This window comes from Chenopodium album, chromosome 19 (assembly GCF_948465745.1).
Source record: "Chenopodium album chromosome 19, dcCheAlbu1.1, whole genome shotgun sequence".
Classification (NCBI taxonomy): domain Eukaryota; kingdom Viridiplantae; phylum Streptophyta; class Magnoliopsida; order Caryophyllales; family Amaranthaceae; genus Chenopodium; species Chenopodium album.
In genome coordinates this window covers 31,385,638-31,393,211 of record NC_137852.1, presented here as the reverse complement: position 1 = coordinate 31,393,211, position 7,574 = coordinate 31,385,638, and the positions used below count along the sequence as shown (strand labels likewise).

General features: G+C 36.7%; 1 non-coding gene across 1 annotated transcript; it reads right to left on the bottom strand.

Moving 5' to 3' along the window:
* Window positions 1-7,046: 7,046 nt before the first annotated feature.
* Window positions 7,047-7,152, bottom strand: LOC145596316 (small nucleolar RNA R71). The gene has a single exon (XR_014103163.1). It is a non-coding gene; the product is annotated as a small nucleolar RNA R71 (small nucleolar RNA).
* Window positions 7,153-7,574: the final 422 nt, after the last annotated feature.

Genomic DNA, 7,574 nt, shown 5'->3' with positions numbered 1-7,574 from the left:
ACATTTGATGAGCATTTAGGTCCTTTTTATCCTCTTTTCATAGCTTTCTTGCTCAATAAATGTTCGGTTTTATGCTTTCTCTCTCTTTTCTACCTTTCTATGGTTTTCTAGTATTTTCTCTTTTATTTCTTATATTTTCGTTATTTTAGTTGTTTTCTCTTTATTTTAGATTTTATAGATTTAGTTTTATTTTATTTTAGTTTATTTGATTTTATTTTCATTTCATTTTCTTTACTTTATTTTATTTTCATTTTATTATATTTTCTTTCTTTTATTATTTTCATTTTCATTTTATTTTTTTTACTTTTATTTATTGGTTTTAGTTTTATTTCACTTTGTTTTATTTCCCGGTTTTATGTGTGTTTTGTAGGTGTTGGTTCCAAGTCCAAATTGGTGCTAGCTACTGCATAGTTGAACCTTCATCACCATCATGGTGATGATGGTGATGGTGATTAAAGCAACCAGGAACTCCTCCCTTATCTCCCCTATTCCCGCACTATTCCCGCACACCATTACCTCACGCAACTCCCTCGAAGCAACTCCAAGCAGCTACAACAATCTATGGCAGCAATCAGTCAACAACCATTGCCCCTGCTCCATCTCCAGCCATGCTCCACGCAGCCACCACTCAACAGCAGCAACACCACCGCAAACACCAGCAAACAACAACTAGCCGCACCCAATCACCTCCAATTACACCACCATTTCTGCCAGCAATTAACCGCCGCCGCAACGCCACCAGTTAACCACCTGCTTCCCCTGTTCTCCAGCCACCATTGGCAGCCTCCCCTGCTGCCCCTTATTTCCCCCAATTCACTAACAACAACCGCAATTAACTTCCCGCAATCACAGCTACCATTCGCACCTCCAATCCTCCCACCAATTCCCACCAGCTACCTCACGAAACAACACCAGCCGCAACCCCCTATTTCAGCCACCAATTTCCCCCATTTGCGCCACCTCTTCCACCTCACAACAACAATCCCCGCAAACCACCTCACAACAACAATTGCAGCAACACCAGTCCGCCACCAATTGGCCCCCGCAACCACCGCAGCTCCGACTTCATTTGTACCTCAGCAGGTGCGGGCGCACATTCAAAGAATGCGGCCGCACATAGCTGGGTACGAGTTGAAGCATTGATTGATGATGAAGCGCACAGCTGGGTTAGATTTGGGTGCGAAACATGGGATTAATTCCCATCCTTAAAGATGAGTTTCGAGCCCCTGCTTGAAGGAAATTTCCATTTCTTAATTTCCCTTTTATTTTCTATTTTTCTTTTTCCCTTCCTTTTCTTTTCTTATTTTTATTTCTATTTCTTTTATTTTCCTTTCCTTTTATTTTATTTCCTTTTTCTCTTTCATTCTATTTTCTTTTCTCTTTTATTTTTCTTTTATCCTTGTATTTATAAATACCCATTTTTGGGTAGAGAGAAAAAGAAATATAACTACAATTAGATCATTTTCCTAGCTTAGTTGAGAGCTTCTCTCTCTAGTTTTTAGGGTTAATTTTAGGAGTAGATTTTAGAGAGAGAAAGTGAGGAATTTCAATGGTGATTGAGAGATTGAAGATTCAAATGTGACAATTGTATTAGAGATCTACTCTATTATCAAAGAGCATTTCTAAACTCTATCTCATTTATTACTTTGTTCAATATTCATTGTTTTGATTGTTTGATTTTGTTTGGATTTTGATGAATTGATGATTGATCTTTGATAAGTGTAATTGTTTTTCTTAGATTGTTGATTCTTTGATTGTTGATTGTTGATCTCTTTAGTAGTTGGTTGAATTGATGATAATGTTTGAGTAGTTGTTTGGTTAGGGATTTGGTGAAGCTTATGATGTAATGAATTGATGTAAATTGGGGATAATTGATGGAGTTGATGATGTGATTAAACTTGGTTGATTGATCATGTGCATGTGTGTGATTAATTAGAGAGTAGCTAACTTAGATTATTGCACTAGATTGCATTGTAAGTTCACATTGATACGGACCATTGATTTGTTGCTTGCATTTACACGATTGAGGTGTCTTGTGATGTTTCCTAGTTAGAGTTTATCGTAGTTGACGCTAGTTAGACCTCTAGGAGAATAGCTTGACATGCTCTTTTGGTTGCATGATTGATTTTCCCTCGCATTGCTTGACTTAGTCGACTTTCCATTCCAATTTGCTATGTTCATTGCTATTATTTGCGAATCCGAATCCCTAGCTCTTTATTTGTTTGGTTTCCTCGTTTTAGTAGTTGTTAGAGTCATCTTTTACCCCTTGTCTTGGACCTAGCTTAGGTATATGATTGGAAGCACTTAGACATTACCGTTCCTTTGTGTTCGACCCTTGACATACCTCTATACTTGTATTTAGGTTTGTTGAGTGTTTATAAATTTTGTTTGGCTTAGGGAAGATTAGCCCAACGACCTAGTTTTCCCCACGTCACGACGTCTAAATACTTAACACTCGGGCGACGAATTAATTTATTCCAAATTAATTCGTCGAGTTGGTTCGCATATATTTGCTTGGGTGTGACCCGAAGGGTTCAGTCAAGATTAAGCTGTAATATTAATTATATTAATATTAATGATCGGAAGCGGCCTCCACTCAGGCATTCCGATCACTTGACCTTACTGAATATATTAGCTTTCTAATAATTCTGAACCCACTATCAGAATAATACACTTGTTCGAAGGACACCATTCCTTTCAGTAGGGACTTTAGTGAAGATATTGACAACATTGACAAGGATGTATTTAGATGACTTATCCTTGTTTCTTATTCTAAAAGATTTTTAAATTAAAAAGCTTTACAAAAAAAAGCAATGATATATAAAAGTCTATCAAAATTATAAGAGGCCAGGCTTTTAAATTTATAAAAGGCTTCGAAAATTTTAATAAGCTTTTAAAATTCACAATTATAAGTGATCGGGATCCTATAATTATCATTTGAGATTACGTCATTTTGATAGTCATTCTGGCTCAAATTAGTTAAAGTGTTTATTTGTTGTCAAAAGTAGTATTAATTTTTAATTAATTACACGCTAAAGTTGTTATGCATATCTTTGCAATAGTAAAAAGGTTAGTGTTCTAACAAGATACTTCTAAATTTTGTGACGAGGAAGAAAAATAAGGTAAGAGTTCTAACAAGATACATTTTTGTGTTCCTTACTTATTAATGTTGTTGTTTGAGTTGCATGCACGATGTAGACTTGTATTTATGTAAAAATTCTAAAATTGCAATTGATTGGAATTAGTGGCAATGCATCAAACCTGAAATATAGCCATAGACTCGAAGATATCCATTTTGAACTATCGCGCCTTACCATGCAAGTGTTATTGAAATTGACAGTGATAATTGATAGTTATAAGCTTTAAGATAAAGTTCATGTGTTGAGTCAATAACTGATGTTTGTAATGATAGGGTGCAAGATATGCTAAATTTATTTAATTTGAAAGTGTCTATCTTTCTGAATGAGACACGCATTTTGCTCGACACTTATGTATGTAGCATGGTTATGCTTTGTTTATATTGTATAAAATAATGTATTAATTAGTTTCATGATTGCAAGAACTATGAGTTTGTACATAAATTTGCCAAGCCATTTGATGGTCTTGTAGGATGATTGTAGGCAGAAGTTCGTATGCAAAGGCTTTTCATAGAATTTACATTACCCTCCCCTCCCGCTTTTTTCTTCCGGAGTTTTTAATTTCTTTTTTTGAGGTGTGTGTGTTATTCTTTTTTTTATTCTCTTGCTGATGTTTGTTTTGTATCTTGTAGAAATTACCACACATTTAGAATACTATGTTGGCTGGTGTGTTTAGTCCAGTGGAAGTGATGCGCGGGAGTAATAGTCGAGTTTGGAATGTTGAACTGCTCAAAGTCACAAAGGGAACCAAAGTGTTCATGTGCTTAGACTTTGGGTGGGAAGTGTTTGTTAACGATAATCACATACATAATGGTGAGATTATCATGGATTACTATGGCGGAAATCGGAAGTTTTATGTACGGATATTTTCATCCTCAATGGTTGAAAGGTTTGGTTCTCTTGAACCTTTGCAAAATAGTGCATCAAGTCGTGGAATTGACAATGTTGATTTTAGAGAATACTTGGGTATTGGAAATAAGCCATGGTTCCCGTTGGTGATTAAACCGGCATGTTTTGCAAGAGGTTACTTGGTTTGTAAATCCTTTGCCGTGCTTTAATCATGATAAGTATATGTCGAAATTTACAGTAGTGTTCTAATGTGAATTTTCTTTTGATATGTGCAGGATGTTCCTGTAACTTTTGGTAATTAAGTATTTTCTAATGTAAACATGCAGCCACAAATTCAAGTTCCATATAGTAGCAAAACATGGAATGTTGATGTTCAAATTTGCTACAAAGTTAATGGAAATATTTACAGTAGAAAAATGAATGGGATGTCATAAGTGCTCTAAGATGGAGATTTAGAAGCTGGAAAAATTGGTGTTTGACGTAGGGAAAACTAGGTCGTTGACTAATCCTCCCTAGTGTCAAACAAAATTTATAATCACTCAACTAACCTAAACACAAGTATAGAGGTAAGTCAAGGGTTGAACCAATAGGAACGGTAATGTTAAAGTATTTCTAATCAATGCCTAATCTAGATGAAATCTATGGTGAAAGGTAACACTATTCTACTTCCTACACCAAGAACCAAACAAACAAAATGAAACACTAGGGAATGGGGATCAACATGCATTTATGATTGATGAGTGTCATTTATGGCACTCATTTGATCTCTTTTAGGATGATTTTCATTTCATTTTGTAGCTCTTTTCCTTAGTTTTTCTTCGTTTTTCTCTTTATTTTGTTAGTTTGTGCTTTTCGTAGTTAGTTTTTTTTTATTTTGTGCATTTCTTTGTTTATTTGTTCTTTTTCTCTTTTATTTGTTTGTTTTCGTTTGTTTTTAGGTTGCGATCGAGTTTCCAAAGATCCTCGGGCTTCCCTCCTACATTTCTCATCAGGTTATATGCCTTGTGTTAGCTTTTGGAGCTTCAAGTTGGAAGGAACTCAAGGGGCAATTCTAGAGACCGGTGCACGTATGCGGTGGGGGCGTCATCTTTGCCACAAACCCACCAAAATACTCATTTCAAGACTACATACCTTGGTGTTCATCACCATCACCTAGACATGCGCACGAGGTTGAGCTTGGTCGAAGAAGAAAGGTGGAGAGACCCTACTAGGTGCGGGCGCGCACGACTGTGGTGCGGCCGCGCACCTGCTAGGTGCGGCCGCACCTATCTGGGTGCTCTATTCCGTACCCTCCTCCGTGCGCTCGCGCCTCCCGAGGTCTATTTTTGGACGATCTAACCGACTTTTCCTTTGTATCTTTGCTATATATAGTCTTTCTTTCTATTTTTAGAGAGAGAATCATTAGATAATTAGAATTTGAACATTTGATCATATTTTTAGAGAGAGAAAGTCTAGATTTGTAGAGAGAGAATTTATGGTGAGTTATTGATGATTCAAGATTTCTTTATTTAAATTGATCTTTGATCAAGTATTGTAAGGATTACTCTTCTTTTATTCAATATATAGTTTGATTTTAGTTGATTTCATTTGTTTTTCATATGCTTGTTAATTGTTTGGGTTTGATTGATGTTTGATCGAAGTTTGATTGAATTTTGTATTGATTTTATATTTCTTAATATGATCATGATGAATGTGTTGATTAGTTGTGTTTTGATCTTAATTACCTTGATTAGTGAGTAGTTTACTTGCTAGGGCAATGGTGAAGCATGTATGAGTAATGCAATAGTGCTAATTGGGGATAATTGATGGAGTTGATAGTGTGAATAAATTTGGTTGATGAATCATGTGCATGTGTGTGATTAATTGAAGATTCGCCAACTTTGATTGTTGCACTAGATTGCATTGTAAGTTCACATTGATACAGACCATTGATTTGTGGCTTGCATTTACACGATTGAGGTGTCTTGTGATGTTTCCTAGCTAGATTTTATCGTAGTTGACGCTAGTTAGACCTCTAGGAGAATAGCTTGATATGCTATATTGGTTGCATGATTGATTTTCCCTCACATTGTTTGGCTTAGCCAATTTGACCTCCCAATTAGCCAATTCCATTATGAATGCATGTGGATCCTAGCCCTAGTGTTTATCATATTTGATTTCTTCAAATTTATTTGTTGTGTTCGTTCTAGTCCTAGCATTTACAACCCTACTTATAGATTTTAGGATAGCTTAACCATAGACAATAGACCATTGCTCACCATTCCTCTGGGTTCGACCTTTGACTTACCACTATACTTGTATAGGGTTGGTTAAGTGTTTACAAATTTTGTTTGACCGGTTGGGGAGGGTAGATAACAACCTACCATTTCACCATCGATCAAAATGGCGCCGTTGCCGGGGAATGGTGTCGTGATTGTGTATTGTTGTTGAGTCTATTCCATCTATTTGAAAAACACAAAAGATTTTATTTCTTTCTTTTAGGCTACACTTGTAGCCGTGTTACTAACAATTTCTTTTGAGATTTTGCATGCATAGTAGGACTCGAGATAGGCCCTTAGTTCCTTTGGATCCAAAAATTGAAAGAACTCTTTCACGAAGAAGGATTGCCAATCGATCTTTGAGCCTAAGTTCCTCAAGTGAAGAAGAGTTTGAGGAAGAGATGCAAGAACAAGGAATAGGAGAGAATCCAAGAGTAGCTTTGAAGGAGTTTCTCATTCCCGGTGCTTATAGGTTTGAGAGTGGCATTGCTCCACCTACGACACCGGCGAACGATTTTGATGTAAGACCGGTATTACTTTGATAGAACGGAGGCAATTTAGTGGAGCCAAGAGTGAGAGTCCGTTGAATCACCTAAAGGAATTTGAGAAGTATTGTAATACCATTAAGGTGAACGGCATTTAATTTCTCAAGAGTTCATTCGGCTAAAGTTGTTTCCCTTTTCTCTCATTGGTCGTGCCTTAGAGTGGTTAGATAAAGAGGTTAAGCCCAATTCGCTTAGAACATGGGATGATGTTACTAGAGCTTTCTTGTCTCGCTTTTACCCTCAAAAGAAGACGGCGGAGGCTAGGGCATTAATCCAAGGATTCAAGCAAAGACCCAATGAGAATCTTTATGAAGCATGGGAGAGGTATAAGGAGTACCAAAGAGAGTGTCCACATCATGGGATTCCTACCTATCAAGTGATACAAAGTTTCTATGGAGGTTTGAGTGCTCAAGGCAAGTCATGCCTAGATAGAGGAGCCGGTGGTCCTATAATGAATAGGACGGAAGAAAAGGTAGTTGACATAATTGAGGATGTTGTGAGATAATATAGAGATTGACAAGAAGGAGAGATAGAGTCTACGAGTAAGAGTGGCTCAGCGGTTTATTTTGTGGATCATCTCAACGCAATTAACAATTTGTCATCCCAAATTTCGAATTTAGGGAAGGAGATGACATCAATCAAAGCGAAGCTTGAGAGTGTGTTTACGAATTCTTTGAGTCTTCCTTCCAAACCCAAAGGGAGAGGTACAATCTCTAACTCTTCTCCTTCTACTTCTAATAACATGCCAAGTGGTTGTCTATTTTGTGATTCATGTGGTTCTTATG